This window comes from Engystomops pustulosus, chromosome 6 (genome assembly GCF_040894005.1).
Source record: "Engystomops pustulosus chromosome 6, aEngPut4.maternal, whole genome shotgun sequence".
NCBI lineage: Eukaryota > Metazoa > Chordata > Amphibia > Anura > Leptodactylidae > Engystomops > Engystomops pustulosus.
Genome location: NC_092416.1, coordinates 90,834,866 through 90,855,536, shown reverse-complemented (window position 1 = coordinate 90,855,536; position 20,671 = coordinate 90,834,866). Strand labels below are relative to the sequence as shown.

Sequence of the window (20,671 nt, the reverse complement as noted above, 5' to 3'; positions counted from 1 at the left end):
GAATATGGTTGTTGATCTTTCGATGAGAAACCCCATCACCGGCCATAATGATGGGGTGAGCACTGCCCGTTGCCTTTTATAATCCAGCAGGTGGGTGGTGCTTCATCGTCCTGCTCCTGATTGGTCGATTTTAGATTGGTGTGTTACTGACTGGTTGATCTATGAAAATTGTCCCCTGGTCATATAATGTCACACAGGTGCACAGCTCATTTTTTCACAAAGAGTAAACAGATCTGTGTGATATAACAAGCTATGCAAGCTATGAAATCATCTAACATGTACTGAATCATTGCACATGGGGAGCGTCACCTCCCATTACAAATAAGAGTACAATACAACACATGAGCCTGGCAATGCTGGATTTCGATGCAGAAATTCTTTGAGGATTATCCACATGTTGAGGATTGTCATGTGGAAAATGTGCATGAAAATAAGGTGCAGCATGAGGTAGGACCTCTTATCAAAAGCAATCTGTGCCTCCGCTAGCTCCCCCTAATATTGTGACCCCATATCTTCCCCTCATATTGTAGCCTCTCTCCCTCTCCCTCATATTCTGACCCCCCCCCCTCAATATTGTGAACCCCTCGTCCTTCTATTTTCCTTGTTTCAACTTAATTAAAAAATAATAAACACCATATACTCACCTTTCTCCAATCCTCAGCAGCTCTCATCTTCCTCTGCTGCTGTGTACAGTAATATCGGTACAGTAACATCTTCTTATTCAACTCCCAGCACACAGGGGGGCATGGGTAGAGTCAGTGGATGACAGGGCATACAGATGTGCATGTCTGAAAAAGTTGCAAATAACCTCCAGTCCAGAGCAGGCGTGAATTTTTATTGCAACTTTTCTGCCCGAAAGGCTCAAAAAACCAACAGAATCACCTGCCTCATTTATAAACCACTAAGATAAATCAAAGAAGCCCAAGACCTTACAAAATATCCCAAAAACTAGACACGTTTCCAGGCTTCTAGGAAATCTGCCACCAGGATGAAAGACTGTATGCAAAAGAGCCAAAGGGCCCCTCCAGCTCATTTGCATACAATCCTTCATCCTGGTGGTAGATGCACTTTAAGATAAATGTCCCCCACAGTGCTTGGTACGAATGACATGTGTTTCAATGGAATTGCATATGTGATTGGGCGTTGAAATAGTGTTTTACTACTATTTGAACAACACTCAAGAACAGGCCAATATCATCTGTGCACACACCATTGTTACTGAGCTAGGTTTTATAAAAGTAATTTACTGAGCTTATGTTGGTATTGCTGTTGATAAAGTCAGGCTTTCAGCTTTGAAGCCTTTGCATAGAGAAAGTTACCCAGGAATGCAAGGCTTCCCACATACACCTGCCTCCAGCCCTTTGTACAGCTTTCTACCTGTTTCTCAGTTGTCCATGTGACCAGAACCACACACCTCCTCCTCCTCCTCTAGATACCTGAGGCTGACAGCCAAACCTCATGTTAGTAGAGGCTGTACTGACACAGGAAAGGAGAGGGGGAGGGAGAGCTTACAGGAAAAGGAGGAACATTGTGAGTCAGCATTGGAAGTAGACCCCTGGTGCTGGTGCCCTCACTACTGCAATTCACTTGAGATTTGGTTTCTATATTCGAGTGCTTCTAGAAGATCTGCCTTGCAACATGTTTAGCTGCTGCACTTCTGGGCTGAATTATCACCTGTGTGGTTTGAAATAACCTGCTTGGTCTGCACTGACCTGACACTGGACATGTCCTGGGTGAAGGATTATTGATGTTTGCTGCTCTTCTTGAGCATTACTGCAACCAATTGTTAAAGGGAAAATTTCCTTTTTTATTGACAAGCAGTAACCCAGCTGTTTTAATTCCTGCGTGTAATTCATTACTTGGCAAAACCTACAAGTGGTAAGTACAATATCTTGTGTAGTTTTTTTCTTATAGCTAACAGTTATCTGGGTAGTATTATGTAATGGGTAGTATTGCAGTTTTAGTACATCCAACTTGCTATGTAGAACAGCATTCCACAAAAAGTGACACATTTTTTCTTCCTTAAACACAACAGCTACTCACCCTATATAGTAGGATTACTTCAAAAACCTCTAATCCTGTAATTGTATTATTAATAATGTTACGATCTTAGTAAGTGTAAGTACATTATTGTTTGATGTCAGGTCATAAAATGCTAAGTATATTGTATGCTTGCAGGTATATGTATACGTACACATATGTGTGTGTTTGTGTGTGTGTATATATATATATATATATATATATATATATATATATATATATATATATATATGTGTCGCTTAATTAGAAATGAGACATAAAAGTGTACATTTTGTAAATGTGTGCTAAGGAATTTCAGGGCAATAATGCAGGCAACATTTTCGTATTTAACCTGTCAATGCTGGGACTTGTAGTTACACACCACAAGTTTACATGTCTAGGAATCTGATGTTTTTCTTAATATGTCCCCCAACGCTAAGGCTACATTCACACATTCAGATTTTCCGTTATAGAAGTCAAAAGCCGGTGTGGATTATAATGGGTGAGAAAATATAATTGAGAGATACTACTCCTCTTTTGTTCACTCCACTGGTGGTTTGGACATCAGAAAAACTCAATGTTGGAACGCAGCCTCACACACACACACACTTGTATAGTAAAAAAAATAAATAAAAACATGTAAAAGCAAAAAAATGTGATTACCAAAGACGAAAAAACATTCAGCTAAAAACGTAGTGGCGGTCTTAGAAATTCAGTCCTTAGAGGACTATAATATACTGAGTCATTTTATACACATGATGTACACTGGACAAATCACATTATATAATATACATGATCCAGAATACTCAACACAGTATTCAAACATTATAAATCATGCAACCAAGTATATGTTTATCTGGTGATTTAATTCCACAACAGAATTCAAAATATTAACAGCTCACCACTATATACACTTATATTAAACCCAAAGTATCGTTGTCTACCACCACAGAATCCTGTGTTGATGGCTTACTCAATTATAAAATAATTTCCTGTGGGAAGTGTCTGTATGGGGTGAGGTCTCTGCATTTCTACAGAGGTGAGTCATCTAGCCGTGTCACCTGTCACTAGGTAGCTACCTGGCATTAAAAAAAAACTGTGCTTGTACTCAAATTCTCCATAAAGAGAGTTCCTAGCACAACAATTACAAAACAAACTTGTGGCATATTGTGGGACCCTCGCCATTTACAATAATGTGCGTTCACAAGTTTAAATGCCTGGTGGGATGTAGAAACAGATGAAAACATTTTTTCTGTAGATGTTTAATGGGAAAAAATGCCCAAGGTCACATAAAATGTTTCCAGTACAGAAATTCCCACTGCAAGAGCCGCCTTTAACAGGAATTTCAGCTTTTACATAGCAAAGGTCTGCAGCAAATCTTGATGCAGAATTAAAATTTACAATGCAATTCAAAGGACTATCTTTTATTAATGCAGTGCTTTGAATTATTTAGCATTTAATTTGCAGTGGTCAGTCCACAAGGATTTTACCACTCATGTGTTTTCACCTCCAAAAAAGATGCCAACTACTTTTACAACATTGGTGCATAAAATGCTTATCATGATGACAGCCTAGGCTTTGTACAGACCTGTTACAGTTCAGCGCTATGATACACTATGATACAAAGACTCCTATCCACGGCACTGTGCTCAGTTCATAGGATCCAACCACCACACAGTAATGTTTTCGTTTGTAGCCAGTATAATGGGGAATTCATAAGAAAAGCTTCACATGGCTCTGTATGAAATCAAATGCTTGTAGGGGTACTGTATGTAGCTATAGCAGGTGCTATACAAAAGATTCCTGCAATTTACATAATTGCATTTTACAGTGTAATTCAATGGATGTACGTAATCGTCATTGATTTCTCCAGATGCCTCTTGATGCATGCGTCATGGTCTTCTATGGTTCACTATAGTAAGGTTTCAGGTACGTGGCTGTATTGTTTGGCTTTGCCCAATCACAATGTGGATTTGCCACATGGACCCGGTTTTTAAAGACCAATGTGGATTGACTGGCTACATTTTCTGACTCAACTAGAGTAAAAGGAGAATGCAGCATCACAGTGACCCTGTGAGTACTGTTTAGTATACCTGCTGTAATGCATATATAATGAAGTTGCTGTAGGACCACTGAGGCTTTACAATGATTTTTTTTTAAATCAATGCCAAATGAGCCACATAGCCAGTGTTTAGGCTGAAAACTACTGCAAATTAAACTAATAAAATAATAAGGGTCAACAGAGTATGGATGGAATCAGTAATCCCTGCAATAAACAGCTGGTCATGATGGCTTCAGAAATGACTCAATGAAAAATATATTCCTTCCATGTCCCTAGTCACTATAAATATACAACATGGTGAAGGGCTATCCAAGCAGACAAGTCCTTTAATAAGATAAGGTTTTATGTGCATGATCTGTCCCAGTGTATTCACTACCATGCTTTGTATACTGAGAGATTAGTGGTAATTAATCCTTCGTGCCCAGGAGCTAGGGCGTGAGGCAGACAACCGTTTCTTCCTTGCGTTGTCAGCCAGTGGTGTGATCCCTCCCCCATAACGCGCTTTGTTTTCAAACAAGTTATGAGTTCTTTCTGGATAAATTGCACAGTCAGCTTTTGATTGAATGCAAAGGATTTGTCACTTGTCATTTCATTACATAACAGGGATGATAAATAAAAACAGGCTGCTCCTTGATCAGGGTGTTGTGGCATTACGTATGATCAGTCAGAATGTGGATACAAATACTGTCTCTGTTGATGAACAGGTATCATAGTTTACTTCATGATGTGAAAAGATCAGTTGCCTTGTATTGCTTTTAACGTTAATTTCCCTGCAAAAAAGCATCTACCAAATGACCTCCCTCTAGAAACTGCCCAACTTTCTACACTCCCACACCATATGTTGCAACTTTGTGTGTGGGACATGGCATCTGCAACAGATGCAGGGCCTTAGAGGGTGACAGCAGGTGGATCCCCTCCAAAACATCTTTGCATTGGGAGTCAGATATTTCAATGAAACTCTGCTTCCCAATCCTTCTGAAAGGGAACCTGTCACCAGCTATGTCATTTTAGCTGATCACAGGTTCCAATAGCCTATGCAATGCTGATTTTTAAAATGCCATTGTCCGCCTTCTGAATCATTTCAGTAGTTTATAATAGTTTGATACACATTACTGGCTCTCTGCCAGCAGCATGTGGTGAGTCCCAGGCAGGGGGTGGCAGCTGCAGCTTGTGTGTGCCTTTGTCTCATCATGCATTCTTCCTCTTCTTCACACCTTCCCCCTCCCTGCCCTGCCTGCTCAATGCACATGACAGGAAGTAGCGAGGGGTCAGAGAGCTGCATGAGTGTGGCGGAGAGGAGACTGACACAGGCTGCAGTGTTAAACTGCTCTAAGATGCACCTTTTGTGGGATCAGCTGACTTTTGCCCATTTATTTTCTGCTACAACATTCTCTGCAATTATCTGTGATAATCCTTTTTATATTTTGCTACATTATCCTACATATATACTACATTACAATTTTATTACTTTGTATTACTAATATACTTCTACACATTTCTGTGGGCACTCAGGTTGTCACCCCAGTACAGAGTTAACCAGACAGGAACAAATCTTCCTGCAGTCTAAGGCAACTTAAAGGAGTATCCCCATGAAGACAAGTTTCTTAAATGTACTCAGGATAACAAAATAACACTTTTCTAATTCACCGTTATTAAGAAAAGTGCAGCATTTCACAGATATAAGTTCAACCTGTCTGGTGTACATAATTTCAGTTTCCCCTAGACACGACCCTGTAACTTCTCACTTGGGGTCGGGTGGCCGCCATCTTGGATTTCTGTGTGAGATTGTGGAGCTGAGATTTTTGCCTCTCTGCTGTGTGTACTGTAGCCACACCCCCTACACGGAGCTCAGAGACACTCACAGATTACTCGTGAGCAGAGAGAGAGGCTGCAAACTACAAGGAGATAAGTGATCCGGGGGAAAATGGAAGGCAGACACCTAGGGGATTGAAATGTGAGAATTTTCTTTTGTGGGAAAACCCCTTTAAGAGATGCTGCTCTCAGCACTATTTTGAACCGACACTTCATTGGGTGTTTGGAACTGCGGGAAAAGTGAGAAGGTGTGGACAGGGCTGCATTTTCTTTCAACTGTATTGGTGGTCTCAGGGCCTGATACAATTGAAAGATGTGGAAGAACAGGTAGCAATAAGTTGCTGTTTAAAATGCCATGTTGGCACTTCACGGTAAATAAGTGGATTTTAGTTGTAGCTTGGGCACTCGGTCTGTAAAAGGTTCACCACCGCTGCTCTAACAGTTTGCTTCGGTATTCCATGGGGTGCAGCCAGCTAATGCGTGGAGTTGGTTCAGCCAAAACCTGATGTGGTTCCACATACAGAAGAGGTGCAAATCATTCCATTTCACCTTATCTATATGTGCCTTGCACAGTTCTGTTTCACAATAACTGTTGTAATAATGGATTAAATAACTGAGCTGAGAACCAGTCCTTATGGATATGACCACTCTGTTTTGTTGCACCCTCCTAACTGTAACTGGCTTCTCTGGAGCTGTACAAAAGAAACTTACATTCCATGTTCATAATTTATAAAATCCTTCATTGTTCTTTTTTTCCTCTTTTTTTTTTTTTTATTGACATTCACCGTGTGGTATTTTGCTGGGTCACCGAGTGTCTGGTATCTGACCAAAAGAATTTTGCAAACGTTTAAAAGTTTACATAGGGACACTATTTGTGGCTACAAACCCTATGCAGGACATTTTGGAATTTCCATGGTGGTTTGCTCAGATTTTCCATTTCAGATTTTATGTACAATGGGGGGTTTCAAAAACCATTTGACTTGTGTAGGGTATACGAAAAAATAGTTTTGCACTGGGGCAAGGATAGAAGTTCTTATAAATTTATCTCAACCACCATGTTATTTATGAAGGTGAAGTCACTTGCTTCAAAGAAAAGAATGCTGTCTGTCCAGTGTGGTCTTATTTGACCAAAATTATGTTGTTGTTTTTTTAAATTACCAGGATAGCTCAGCAAACTGGTACTGTGTATTACCGGTATATGTTTTGTGTATTGTATGACTTTTGGTCAAGTTGTCTTGCACTTGTCTGATTAAGCATGCAAAATCACACCAGCTCATATATTATACAAGTATGAAAGTGATTTTAAAATATATAACATATACTTTTTTTTAATTGGGGGAAGGGCCCAGTCATGTAATGTTGTGTTTATAGGTTTAGGTTACTTTCGGGTGGCAGAATTTGTGCAGTATTTTAATTCATTAGTGCTATCAAATTCACCAGCCTTTCACTCAGCCAAACCAGTTGCCTACACTCTACTGAAGAGACTCAACCAAGCTGAAACAGTGATGTCTACAGTTGGGTATCTATTCTTTCTGGAATAAATATACTGGTTTGGTTTTAATCCTGCATCATGTTGTAAGGCTTCCTGAAGGTCATGCTTGATATCAAGGGAGCTGCCTTACAAGGTAGCTAAAAGAGGCATAGTTTACCTTATCCCATCCTGGAAAACATCTCCATTTATTCTATAGAAATGTTTGACTGTAAGGACCAAAAAATGCTGAAGTGCATCTATAAGAAATGATCCAGTATCACTAAGCAGTGACCTAAATTAACTCTGGGATCTACAATTTGTAGTTCTGGCTTCCTACGGATGTCTGCTCCTATTATTGCTCATTACCACAAATTTGCGATTGCAAGCTTCCTATACGTTTATCTGGCTTTTATGGACAGTACATAATTTTCTGTCAAATGCATTATCATTCAGATATTTAAAGGACCTATGACAAGTCATAAGTTATTGGAAATGATTTAAAAATAATTATTCCATACAATGTGATGGTAATCATTTAAGAAAGAGCATCTCTTTTTAGTTTTGAGTTCACATATTTACTTTTCTGCTGCAGTTTAGTTATTAATCGAAAACAATCAAAAGACAAACTGTTTTACCGGTGGTGACTAGCACATTTGTACTATGCATGTCAGATATATATATTTCTTTCAAAGCCTATACATTGGCTATTAGGTGAGAGCAGAAACACATGGTATAAGTGTGCTAGATATGACTGCACTCTTGATGTCCGTCTTGCATCAGTGTGTGATGATTGCAGGAAAATATATGTATGGTTATCAACAGCACATGTGTTATTTATAATCAACTTCCAGATTTACAAGCATTCTCACGGGTCTATTTCTTATATGAGATACAGGCAGTCCCCTACTTAAGGACACCCGACTTACAGACGACCCCTAGTTAAAGATGGACCCCTCTGCCCCCTGTGACCTCTGGTGAAGCTCTCTGGAAGCTTTACTATAGTCCCAGACTACAATGATCAGCTGTAAGGAGTCTGTAGTGAAGCTTTATTGATAATTCTTGGTCCAATTACAGAAAAAAAATTTGAAACTCCGATTGTCACTGGGGCAAAGAAAAATTTTGTCTGGATCTACAATGATAAAATATACAGTTTCGACTTACATACAAATTCAACTTAAGAACAAAACTATGGACTGCCTGTAAAATAATCCTTTATTAGCCCCTCAGTGGGGAAATTCACCGCGTTACAGCAGAGAATACAGGGAGTACAGTACAAACAATGACAGAACAATAATATTAGGGATAAATAAACAAAAAGAAAAAGGGATTAAAAAGACAAGAAATAGAAGATAGAAGACAAGCAATGGTCGGCATTTTTATATTCAGCCTGTGGATGGGACCTGCAGGGAATGGTTAGGTGCCGAGCTCACCAATGCCACCACAGTCTCATGCAAGGGATGGGAGATATTCTCCAGAATAGATTTCAACTTGCACAATGTCCTCTTCTCAGCTACCACCTGCACTGTGCCAAGAGGACCCCCAGGACAGAGCTGGCTTTCCTAATCAGTTTGTCCAGTCTGCTCCTCTCCCTAGCTGAGATACTGCTTCCCCAAAACACTACACCAAAGAAAATGGCTGATGCCACTACAGAGTTGAAGAAGGTCTTGAAGTGGCAAGACCGGCATATGTTTGCCATATGTAAACATTTCTTCAATTGGATGTTATTAAAAAAAATGTTCCTGTGTGAAAATAATTTCTCATAAATGTTGCCATGTTGTCCCTTAGAAACCAGATAGCTTCCTCGGATACGGCCACCTCTGCTGTGGTGATTGCACAAAGAAACTAAATATTTTTGTATATGAAATGTTCGGGAGTTACTACATGTCCCCCAGCCGTCCTGTGGTAATGATTGGTGAATCCAGGTGTTCAGGCAGGACTCTATAGCGTGTGTCTAGCCACCGCTGCCAGAGTGCGGGGTGGTCGTATCTCGTTTACATTTATGAAAAATTACCTTCACACAGGAACATTTTTTTAAATAACCAATTGAAGAAGTGTTTTACATATGCCAAATGAATTCAATTAAATGCCCAGATGGGAATACCCCTTTAAAAAGTTTCCCCTGTACTCCGAATGCCTTTAGCCTCCTCAGCAGGTATAGCCTGCTCTGACCCCTCCTGTGAAGCAGTATATAAGGCTGGAAAAAGACGTAAGTCCATCAAGTCCTACCTTTAAGAATTAAACAAATGTTTTTCCCCCATAACCTGTGGTATTTTTGCTCTCCAGAAAGGCATGTACATGCACTCTATGTACATGTATACTCTATGAACATGCACATAGAGTCCGCCATAACAACCTCCTGCGGCAGAGAGTTCCATAGTCTCACTGCTCTTACAGTAAAGAATCCCTGTCTATGGCGATGGTAGAATCACCTCTCCTTTAGGCGTAGATGATCCCCCTTGTCCTGGTCACAGGCCTAGGTATAAAAAGATTTTTGGAGAGATCCTTGTACTGTCCGTTCAGGTATTTGTACATTGTAATGAGGTCTCCCCTCGGTCGTCTTTTTTCTAAACTGAAAAATCCCAAATATTTTAATCTGTCATTGTATCCTAATCCCCCATTCCCCTAATAGTCAAGGTTGCTCCCCTCTACACTCCAATTCTATGTCCTTTTTATACACAATATCACATGTTTGGTCTGACCAGTGATTTGTATAAGGGCAAAACTATGTCCTTATCATGAGAATCTATTCCTCTCTTGATACATCCCATAATTTTATTTGCCTTAGCAGCAGCTGCCTGGCTCTGGTCACTAAAATTAGGTTTACCATCCATCAATACTCCCCCTCCCCAGTCTGTTTCATCTGCAGTTTTACCAAGTAATTGACTATATAGAACATAATTATACATTTTGTTTCCATGGCCCAAGTGCATATCTTTACATTTATCAACATAAAACTTCATCAACCATTTTTCTACCAACTTCTTAAGCTTCCACATATCCCTCTGTAATGCTAAACTATCAACCTCAGTATTTTATTACTTTACACAGCTTAGTATCCTCTGCAAATCTTGAAACTTGACTTAAACCCACTACAAGGTCATCAATAAAAATATTAAAAAGAAGTGGCCCCAATACTGACCCCTGTGGCACTCCACTGGTAACGTCAACCGAATCTGAGAATGTGCCATTAATGGCAACCCTCTGTTTTCTATCACTAAGCCAATTTCTTACCCAAATACCCAGATTTTCCCCTAGTCCCAGCAGTCTTATTTTATGTACCAACCTGTGTCAAATGCCTTTGAAAAGTCCAGATATACAACATCCACAGCCTCCCTCAGATAGAAGCCAATCAGATTAGTCTGACAGGACCGATCCCTCGTAAACCCATGCTGATGCTGGGTTATCAGCTTATGTACAGTGAGCTACTCTAGGATAGCATCTCTAACAAACCTCTCAAATATTTCCCCACAACAGAAGTTAGACTCGCAGGTCTGTAGTTTCCAGGATCACTTTTTGATCCTTTTTTTGTATATTGGCACCACTTGCTTTGCGCCAGTCCTGTGGAACATAACCAGTCCTTAGGGAATCTTTAAATATGTGGACCGTTATTTTTAACGGTCTGTGTGTATTTTCTATTGACATGAAACCAATATATCCAATAAAATAAACCTTTTGGGGGCTGGGTCTGCTGAAAGGTTTTGGTAATTTAACAGCCATGTGCTTTTTCTTCCATCTAAGTGCAGAGACTTATTTGTTTTTTTTCTTTAACTTGCCCCATACATTCAGAGTTTTTTTCCTTACTCAGAATTACAGCGCTCGCTGTGCAGTAGAAACAAAAGAAAATCTTAAAAATGCTATATTTCTATGTATAAGCTAGCTGTATAACAAAGAGATCAGATACTGGAGGAGTATAATGAACCTTTTGTTGCCAGTTCGCTGTTGTGACCTAGCGGCTGTAGAGTGGGGGAATGGTAAGTAACAGATTTATTTATTTTAGATAATGCAACAAAAAAGAAAGGTGTGGAGAGGGGGCCACAATGTGTGTGGATGGCAGATATGGAATTCAGGGCATTTTTAGTGAATGTGGAGTAAATTGGGGAAATATACAGTTTGTGGCTATGACAAAAAAGCTACAAGTGGGAGGCTACAGAAAGGGAGGGATAGGTGGGGGGTATAATGTGTGAAGGGATTCATGAATGGGGGGCATTATTAGTTGGTGGGCCACATTAGGGGGTATGCTAGTTTAAGTCCATAAGACATTTGTTTATTTAGCAATGTGTGATAGACAAGCAACATTAAATTCCTCTCTGGAGCCCTCTCTGTGGGCACCCAGGCCATCACCCCAGCATGAAGTTCACCAGACAGGACTCAAAGAATCTTCCTACAGAATCTTCCTACAATGAATTTGCCCTCCTCCTTTCAACTGCGTTGGTGTCTTTAGGAGGCTGAACGGCTGAAAGTTGTCAAAGAACAAGGAGAAATAAATTACTGCTTAAATTGTTGTACTGGCACTTTGCAATATAGGGTGGCTTTTGTTCGAAGTTTGGGCACTCCGGCTCTAAAAGGTTCGCCATCACTGAACTATGGTAATATGGTGCCATTTTCAGATGGTCTTTATTTTTACGACTTTCACTATGTAGCGAAGCATAGCATCTTTTCCTCATGCATGGTACGATACGCATACCGGCACCCCGTGGCATAGACGTCTGTGAAGAGGTATATACAAATTTGCGGCCAGATCTACGTCCCCTCAACGCCCGTGTGAAATGGCCATTAAAGGGAACCTGTCATTAGAAATTGGCCTAATAAACCACAGAAGTATGTTGTTGAGCAGCTTCTAGATGATATTTCTTTCATGATGTCAAGCTTTTCCTGGCTTTAATTGCCCCCTTTACTGTAATTGATGGTTCTGCGTCCAAGGTCATCATTGATCACATTTCCTTAAGTCCGGCACATGATGTCAGTCACATGGGAGGAGGTGTACAAAGTCAGGGAGAGCTTGACTTTAATGTTAAACTCTCCGCCTCCCTGACTTTACATCTAACTTCAAAGTAGATTTTCGGGTTATGCCACCATGCTGGGTCATGAAGGAAACATTATCTAGAAGCTGCTCAGCTGCTTCACAACATACTGCGAGTGGTTTATTAGGCCAATATCTGATCACTGGTTCAATTTAAATGTAGCAACTTAGATGTACTTCATTGTTAATTTATGTTGCTATATTACATAAAATATCATATATTTGTGATATTTGGATAAAATGATGTGTTTTTTTTCCAAAATTTTTCAACCCACTGTATGATACAAACCGAATCCATTGAGCTTCTTGTTATTCTCTATCTCCCTTGGTGACTTTTCACCTGCTGCAAATTACAATTTATTTTTGTGGGTCCCAGCAAAATTCATATTGTTGGACCCATGCAAAGGTCGCAATAACGCCTCTACGCGCGTTTAGAGGCTGATTTACTCACCAAAAGAATCTCCTGTGAGCTGCCGCTTCCAAGCGGTGACGGCGCCGGCTGCGATCCTGCAAAATATTCTCTGCAGGGTCGCAGCGCTGAGTGGCTGGAGGCAGGACAGGGAGTGACTTCCTGCTCACCGCCCAAGTCTCTTCCAGGGACGCCGAGAGATATGTGAGAGATGGAGTAGCCGTGCGAGGGTTGGGGAGGAGCAGAGTGCGGGGTGGGCCGGGATATCTGTTGCCGGGGCTGTGCTCATGATCTGTGTGCGATCGTGCACACAGCCATTAACAGGATCGTGCTGTCTATGTGACAGCCCGATCGTGTACTGTGATATGGGGCCGATTATTAACAGTCTTCTGTCACAGAAGCCCCTCTATACAGTGAGAGGCATACTGGGAAGGTGCTGTATGCATCCCCTCTGCATGTCTCTGTATACAGATCACTAATGATAGTGATCCAATGGGCTCTTACCATTAGATTACTCTTATCTATGATCTATATAAAAGAAAAGCAGGGAACACATATATTATGTGTTCCTCCCTAAATGTGCCCCTGTAAAAAAAAGAGTTATGTTCCCAAACCGCAGAAAGTTAATTAAATAGAAATTCAGCAGCATCAGCCCCAGACTGGTCTGGGGGCTGCTGTCAGCCATAGTCCGCTCTGTAGACAATAAGGCTGCGTTCACACAAATGTATGCCCGCCAGGCCGTAGCCGGGCAGGCATGCGTTCGGTGCCATGGAGAGGAGGAGGGGGTGACCCCACCACTCTCCATTGAAATGCATTGGGTACTGGCCATAACGGGAAAGACATGTCATTTTCCCATGTACGGAGCAGTATTGCTCTGTGCGACCAATGCCATCTATTGGGGACATATGTACAGCCGCAAGCTTGTGGTTGTACATATATCCCCCATATGGTACTGTGAATTTAGCCTAAGGGTGAGGTTATTACATACGTTTTCAAGCGCATCACAACAGCTGAGAAGAGATTTGCCTAATTACATTGCTGTCCACATTTAGTTTACAAAACGCATGCAATAAAATTTGCGTTGATGCATGTGTTTTGTTAACACAATGTTGACAACAATGAATGTAGGCAAATCTCTTCTCGGCTGTTGTGATGTGTTTGAAAACGCCATGTGTGAACACACCACAAAAATGTTGTGCACCACTTGTTTAATACATACTTGCTATCTCAGGGCGCAATCACACGATGTGTTGCGTTTTTTGATGCGTTTTTGATGCATTCCAAAGGCTTCAACCTTGATCACATGTTGAAGTAACATTGCGTTTCCATTGCATTTGCTAAAGCGCAATGTTACTTCAACATGTAAAACCTTTGGATGCACCAAAAAGGCATAAAAACCGTGTGAATACGCCCTAAAGGGGTTTTCCAGAGAATTTAAATTAGAACCTATCCCATGGACGTCTCTTAACACTATATATACGCCTGGGAGTTATACATTTATTAGTGAAAATTTCGTACTCCTCCTGGGTTAAAAATACTCCTCAAAAATTGTGAGAGGAGTATTATTACCCTTTTGGGAAAAATGTTAGTGCAACCTCTGGACCCATGTAACAGAATGGGTTTGTAGGAATCTCTTTTAACTATGGATGTTATAAACCTGAATAATCATATTCCTATCTTTCTTTTAATGAAGTCTTGCTATTTGACATTCAAAAATGTAAAGTCTACATATTATTCTATCATCTGCTAAGTAGAGGACTTAGAATTGACTACCTTGAATTCTATGCTGCGTAACAAAATGATAAACTAATTTGTTTGAAGATTGACAGGAGAGAATTGTAGCAGCGCGCACGATGTGGTTAGTGAAAGTATAAACTACAACACATACTTGTGTATTGTGTTTTATGGGACAACCTGCTAACACCCTTCCTATCCCAGTCATTTCATAATGAATGATATGTAAACTGAGCGTTAAATAGTAAGTACTTGCACAATAGTGATATTGGCTAAGTGAAAGTGCTGCATATTTCATGAATGCTGTTATGTTGTATAATATGTTTTGGGGATTACTGTGTGCCAGATAAATTTTAAGTGTTGTAATTGCTGGTATTATTCAATACTTGTAGTCCTCTGTGATGGCTTTATTTATAAAATGGCTTCAAACATTTACTCTATTTCTGGTATGCCATACAAATGTGCAGGGGAATTTATTATCAGGGGAACTATTGAAGTCAGTTTATCTTAAGACTGTTCTGGTTTAATTTTAAACAAATTTTAAAAATGTTTAAAAAAATTGGCTCAACTAAAGGGACTCGGTCTCTATTTTTTACAACACTAGTCTTGTAGGGTTTGAAATATTCTTTCCTTTTCAGTTAAAACTAGCTTGAAAATATTTTAGGTTAATTTGGTACAGGTGCCAGAGGTGGCACTCGGAGCACTCTCTGTGGGCACCCAGGACATCACCCCAGCACAGGGTTTCCAGACTGGAATCAAATCCTCCTCCTGGAGTCCCTGGCCACCTAGGATGTGCTGTGATCAGGGCTGTTTTAAAGCTACGTATCCTTGGGACTACAGGAGGAGCAAGGAATTGCAGACAATTATTATTGGAGCTCCCGCTCTGGGCCCCTCAATTCTTACTGTTCAGGGGACCCTGGAAGGAAGCTACAAGGAAAATTAGAATTTTTCCTCTTTCTTTCAACTGTATTGGTATCCTCAGGACACTGATACAATTAATAAAAGCTGTGACAAAACCGGTAGCAACATGTTACTCCTTAAATTGCCATGTTGGCTCTTTGCATTTAAATAAGTGGGTTTGGTTGTTGTTTTGGCACTCGGTCTCTAAAACGTTTGTCATCGCTGATCTATAGCAACATGGTTCCGGTATAATATTAAAGATTAAAATCTCCTGTTTAAAATTACATAGCTATACTTATTGTACATTAAAAGTTCTAGTGCTGTATTTATGCTGCAAACATAGTTCTGTCACTGTATTTATGGCATTACTGTGGAGCTGAAGTTGTATACAGGGCTGCTGCATATCTTAAAGCTGTAATGTACACATTTATGCAGCATCCTATATATCCAAATTTTGCAGTAGTCTCACAATACTATCTTTATTAAGGCCACATCTGCTCCAGAGGCACGTGAATTCCATGGACCACCATATTTACCACAGTCTACCCCCAATGCAGTCCTGGTGTAAACAGGTCCGCCCTGGCGGAGAACACAGCCTCTTAGTAGATCCAGGAAGTCAGCAGGAATTTTGATTTTTTTGTCGTTTAAAGCCGTTATCTCCCTTCTTCGAGTAATATGGCATCCAATGAAGACTCCATTTGATCACATTATTTGATTCCCAGTTGTGTAGAATAAACCCTAGTCCAGAGCACTTGGGGGGGGGGGGGATGTATCATCACTGGGTTGCTTAGTTCATCAGTCATGATTTGCCCCCACTGGCACACAATGATCCACATATACTCTGAGACTCCAACTTAACTGCCCGGTGAAGAATGGCCCTACAACCTGATGTAGGCTACAGTAAATGCATCTGGTTGGAGTACTCTCTACCCAGGCCTGCCCCATGCCTTGTAATGCCTACATGGAATGAGGGTAGCATTTGGGGTGGAAAGCCACAATTCCTTGTCATATGCCAGAAAGCTGGTCACATGATAAATGCTCTCTTTAAAGTCTTTTTAGATGTTATTGTGCAGCTGAAACTTCACCTCCCCTTCAATAAAGACAGAAGATAGAGTAGATGGTGTGGGGGGCTTAGTATTTATAAGGATATGGACAATATATTGGGTCCGATCTATTAAGCTGCGCCAGTTTTCTGTTCTGCTGTACACTGAAAATAGCGTCTTTTGGAGCATGCACATGTATTTAAGAAGTGTTTGCGCCAATTTTGAGTCACAGCTACAGTGTGCCAACAGAATTGAGTTGCACACTGTGTCAGGAACATTTATAATGCCTTCTCGCCAGAAAGAACAGATGTTTCCGACTATCCCGACTCCTCCGTCTTTTTTTGGCGCAAGTGGGTGTGGCCACATAATCTACCACATTTATGTTGTGTTGGTCTGTTTTTTTAGGCGCAATTTTTGTCGCAGAACAGAGACAGGAAAAAAATGGTCTGAAATAAAAAAAAAAAAACAACAGGCGCAGCCCATGTAAGATTTTGGTGCACATCTCATTTGTGTCAGCATTTTTATGGCGCTCGACTGATTAGTTCCATCTGCGCATTAATTACTTACAGCCGTGCTTACTTTAATACATCGGGCTATGCTTTCCAGCGTCGGATCTCAGATGCCGACTGTAGAGGTTGCGACAGAATTAATAAATCCCCCCTGTATGTTAAAAGTGCACCTAAAAAATGATGGTGCACACTTTCCAAAAACTGCAGGGTGCCCCAGATAATTGAAGACCGTGTGACAATATTCAATAATCTGTTGCATTCTGCACATTCATGAGGCAAACTTCACTATTGATAAATCTGGGCCATTGTGTTTAAAATGTGCCTTGTGTCCACTGGTTTTACTGGAAAAAATATATTATAATATCTGGCAGCTGTCAGATTGATTCTACTAATGCCTAACATTTCATTCATAAAATAAAAAAACATTTTAAACTAAAATATGAAATTTTACAATATACTAGTTGGCTTATCGTAGTTTATAACAGACGGCACTATTTTGAAGCTTCACCCTTTCTAGTGCACAATTTGAAAAAGAAAAACCAAACAGTAGTGGTAACACAGTCAGGGTACAAAGTAATCCCCTCTATAATATAGCATTCCTCAAAAAAAAAACAATTGAGTTTAAAAAATTTAGTCTACATAAAATTTGTGTTTTTTACCTATATGAAATAAAACTTTGGTCAAAGACAAGAAGCACATTCTAAAACGCACTGTTTCCACTCCGGAACGCTACACAGGAGGAGGTAGAACTATATTCTACAGCTACCCACCTCACTACAGGGGATCCCAAGTTTTGAACCCCTCTGTTGCTGGGCCCTGTTATACATTAACCCTTCCAGGGGCGGAACTTTGTTTAAGGGCAGCTGCTGCACCATCCCATGCATGCTCCGGACCTTATTTCTGCCAAATACTGGTGACCATTGCCCCTGGCTCGTCTTACTACCAACTCCCTCTGCCCTGACTTTCACCATGAGTAACAGGAGGAAAACAGCTACACTGCCCAAAGCGGTGTCTAGTACTTCTGCGCCTCCTTCAGATGATGAATCCATCCAAGAGGCTCCCCCGTTTGTCTCTAGAGCCGCTAGATGCTCAGGAATGTTCCACCTCCCAGGCTGTTCTGGCGCAGATACTGTAAAACGCAGCTAAAAAGCAGGGGAAATTCTGTCGCATACAACCCTGCTCTCCTCAGGGGTCCCCAAACTACTCACCTTCCCTGTTTGATGGCTCCCAGAGCCCGCCACACCTTGTGAGCTTTGAGGATAATGCTGATCCGCCTGACCCGACCACAGTGCTGGACCGCAAGTTCGTGGAAGTACTGGCAGTCATAAACATGTGCCAGTCGAAACTTGTTACCAAAGTGGATGAGCTACTTTGTTATACTGAGACCTTACGTGCATAGAGTCAAAGAACAAATCACAGAAACAGAGAAACGTAGAATATCTGTGGTCGAAGATGTCCAGATGCCTATGTCAACGCAGATTAGTGAGCTTTAGCGTCAAGTGTCGGCAGCAATTGACAGAGCCGATGATATGAAAACCGGCTCTGTTCTTCACAGTAGAATGGACCCATTGGGTGCCGTCTCGCCCTAGCAATCTAAGACCCTTCATGCCCAGGTTGCTGCATTTTAGGGACAGAGACTCCATCCTTACACAGAAATTCTGTACGCTAACAATAAATGTCCTTCTACCCTGACTTCTCCACATCAGTAAGAAAACAGTGGTCACAGTTCACCGAAGTTCGTGTTCGCCTCAGAGAAAAGGGATACAAATATTCCAAGTTCTATCCATCGAGACTACGTATTGTGGATGGTCAAAAGACTAGATTCTTTACGTCCCCAGTCGAAGCCCTTGATTGGGTTGATGCCGCCCCTCAGGCAGCTGCTGAGAGGCTCTCACCCCCTGAATGAAAATGGACCAATCTCCTTTTACGCTACTTAGATTCTGTCACATGACTGGATGTCAATGAGCTTTCGGTCCCTTCTATGATTTCTTTACTAATGTTATTCACGGGGGCCTGCACCTCTTACATTGCTCCTGTTTCTGCAAATGATCTGCCTCCTCGCTGGTCATTTCGGCCTGTTGTATGTCCTATAGACCTGGCTCTTTTCCCTTTCTCTCTCCCCCCTTCCTTCTTTCCTATCCTCTTCTTCCTCCCCTCCCCATCCTCTTCTGTTCTCTCTAAATTTGGCTGCCTAACAATTTCCTGTTAATATATATGCAATGATGGGTTGGGGTCACAGGACAAACAGTGTAGGTTTGTCTTAAGCTAGGGACCACTGCTGTTCTATTTAGTTGTTAAGTGGGTATAGGTCTACACTACTACTGTTAGGGTACTAGACAGTGGGCTCTAAATTTTTCCTTTTTGGGTTGTTTACTCTGTTCTGGTTGTATCTGTTATGTTTTTGCTTGTTTGTTATTGTCTTTGTGGTGTGAAATGATGATTGTCTGGTTGTTCACATCTCCTTCCCCACACCCATTTCCCTTCCGTTGATATGACTCTCTCAAAATTATTACCTGGAATGTTAAGGGCCTCAACTCCAAAATTAAGCGGGCCTCGATTTTGGATGTTATTAAACAGCAAGCCCCTCATATCTGACAGGCCAGAAGGTGGCCAGAGGATATCATTTCTCATATTCTGTTTATGCAAGGGGAGGATCCATACTTGTATCCAAGGCACTTCCTATAGAGGTTATACAGGTAGGACCGGACTATTTTGGCCGTCATGTGGTTCTGTACTGTGCCCTGTGGGGATTCACTTTTACAATAGCGTAAATTTATGTTGGCTTGGCTCCTATCCCCAGCTTTCAGAGCGTGGTTAAGGTAGCGCATAGTGAGTTATGGGATGCACACCCTGACCCTCTCCTCATACAAGTCTTCAGTTAGGGGCACATTCATCTCAGGTGTGGCAGGGCATAGAAAGACATTAAATGCACAAAAGGAAGGGCTATCAGCTAAGTTGGTTACTGCCGAAAAGAAATACCTTGACACACTACTCCAGGGAGAAAAAGAGCTTGGGCATGGGCACAAAGGAATTATATAGCTGTGGTTAAAGAACGCACTAGTATGCGCTTGCTTGCCAAGGAAGCATCCGTATTCGAGTTTGGAGATAAAAATGGGAAACTGCTGGCATATCTCTCACGGGCTAAGCGACCTTGTGCCTCTGTTCCTTCTATTCTTCATCTCAGCAGAGCCCTGGTCACAGAACCCCGATCTATAAACGCGGTGTTCCGCAAATTTTATTCTTCTCTTTACAGTTCCAGATTGTCTGCCTCTGCCGTAGAGATGACCCAATTCGTTGATAATCTTTGACTCTGGAGGCTTACAATGGCCATCTGTCGAATGGACCTTTTTGTGGGCCCTCATGCCTAGATTGGGTATAAGCCCCCGTTTTACAGCAATATTCAAACTACTATACAACAAACCTAAAGCTAGGGTTAGGACTAACCTCAACCCCCCCCCCCTTTTCCTATGGCCAAGGGCACTAGACAGGGGTGCCCACTATCCCCTCTCCTATTCGCACTCGCCATCAAACACCTTCTGATAATATTAAAGGCATTACTGGAGGTACTATCATTGAAACAGTATCCTCCTTTTATGCCAATGATACACTTGTGTACCTTGGGGACGTGGGCCCCTCTCTGGTATCCCTCCTATCCTTCATTGACTGCTATGGGGGGTTTTCGGGTCTCTGAG

At 41.2% G+C, this 20,671-nt stretch overlaps 1 protein-coding gene across 2 annotated transcripts in view; it reads left to right on the top strand.

Moving 5' to 3' along the window:
• The first annotated feature begins 1,379 nt into the window (after positions 1-1,379).
• The window catches only part of PRRG2 (proline rich and Gla domain 2), a 48,218-nt gene continuing 28,926 nt past the window's right edge, over positions 1,380-20,671 (top strand). Inside the window, exon 1 of one of the 2 annotated variants that reach the window (XM_072110355.1) lies at positions 1,380-1,875. The gene's annotated coding sequence lies outside the window, so the exon portion shown is untranslated. Of the gene's footprint in view, positions 1,879-20,671 lie in introns of both variants that reach the window. The other variant, XM_072110353.1, reaches the window with a different exon arrangement.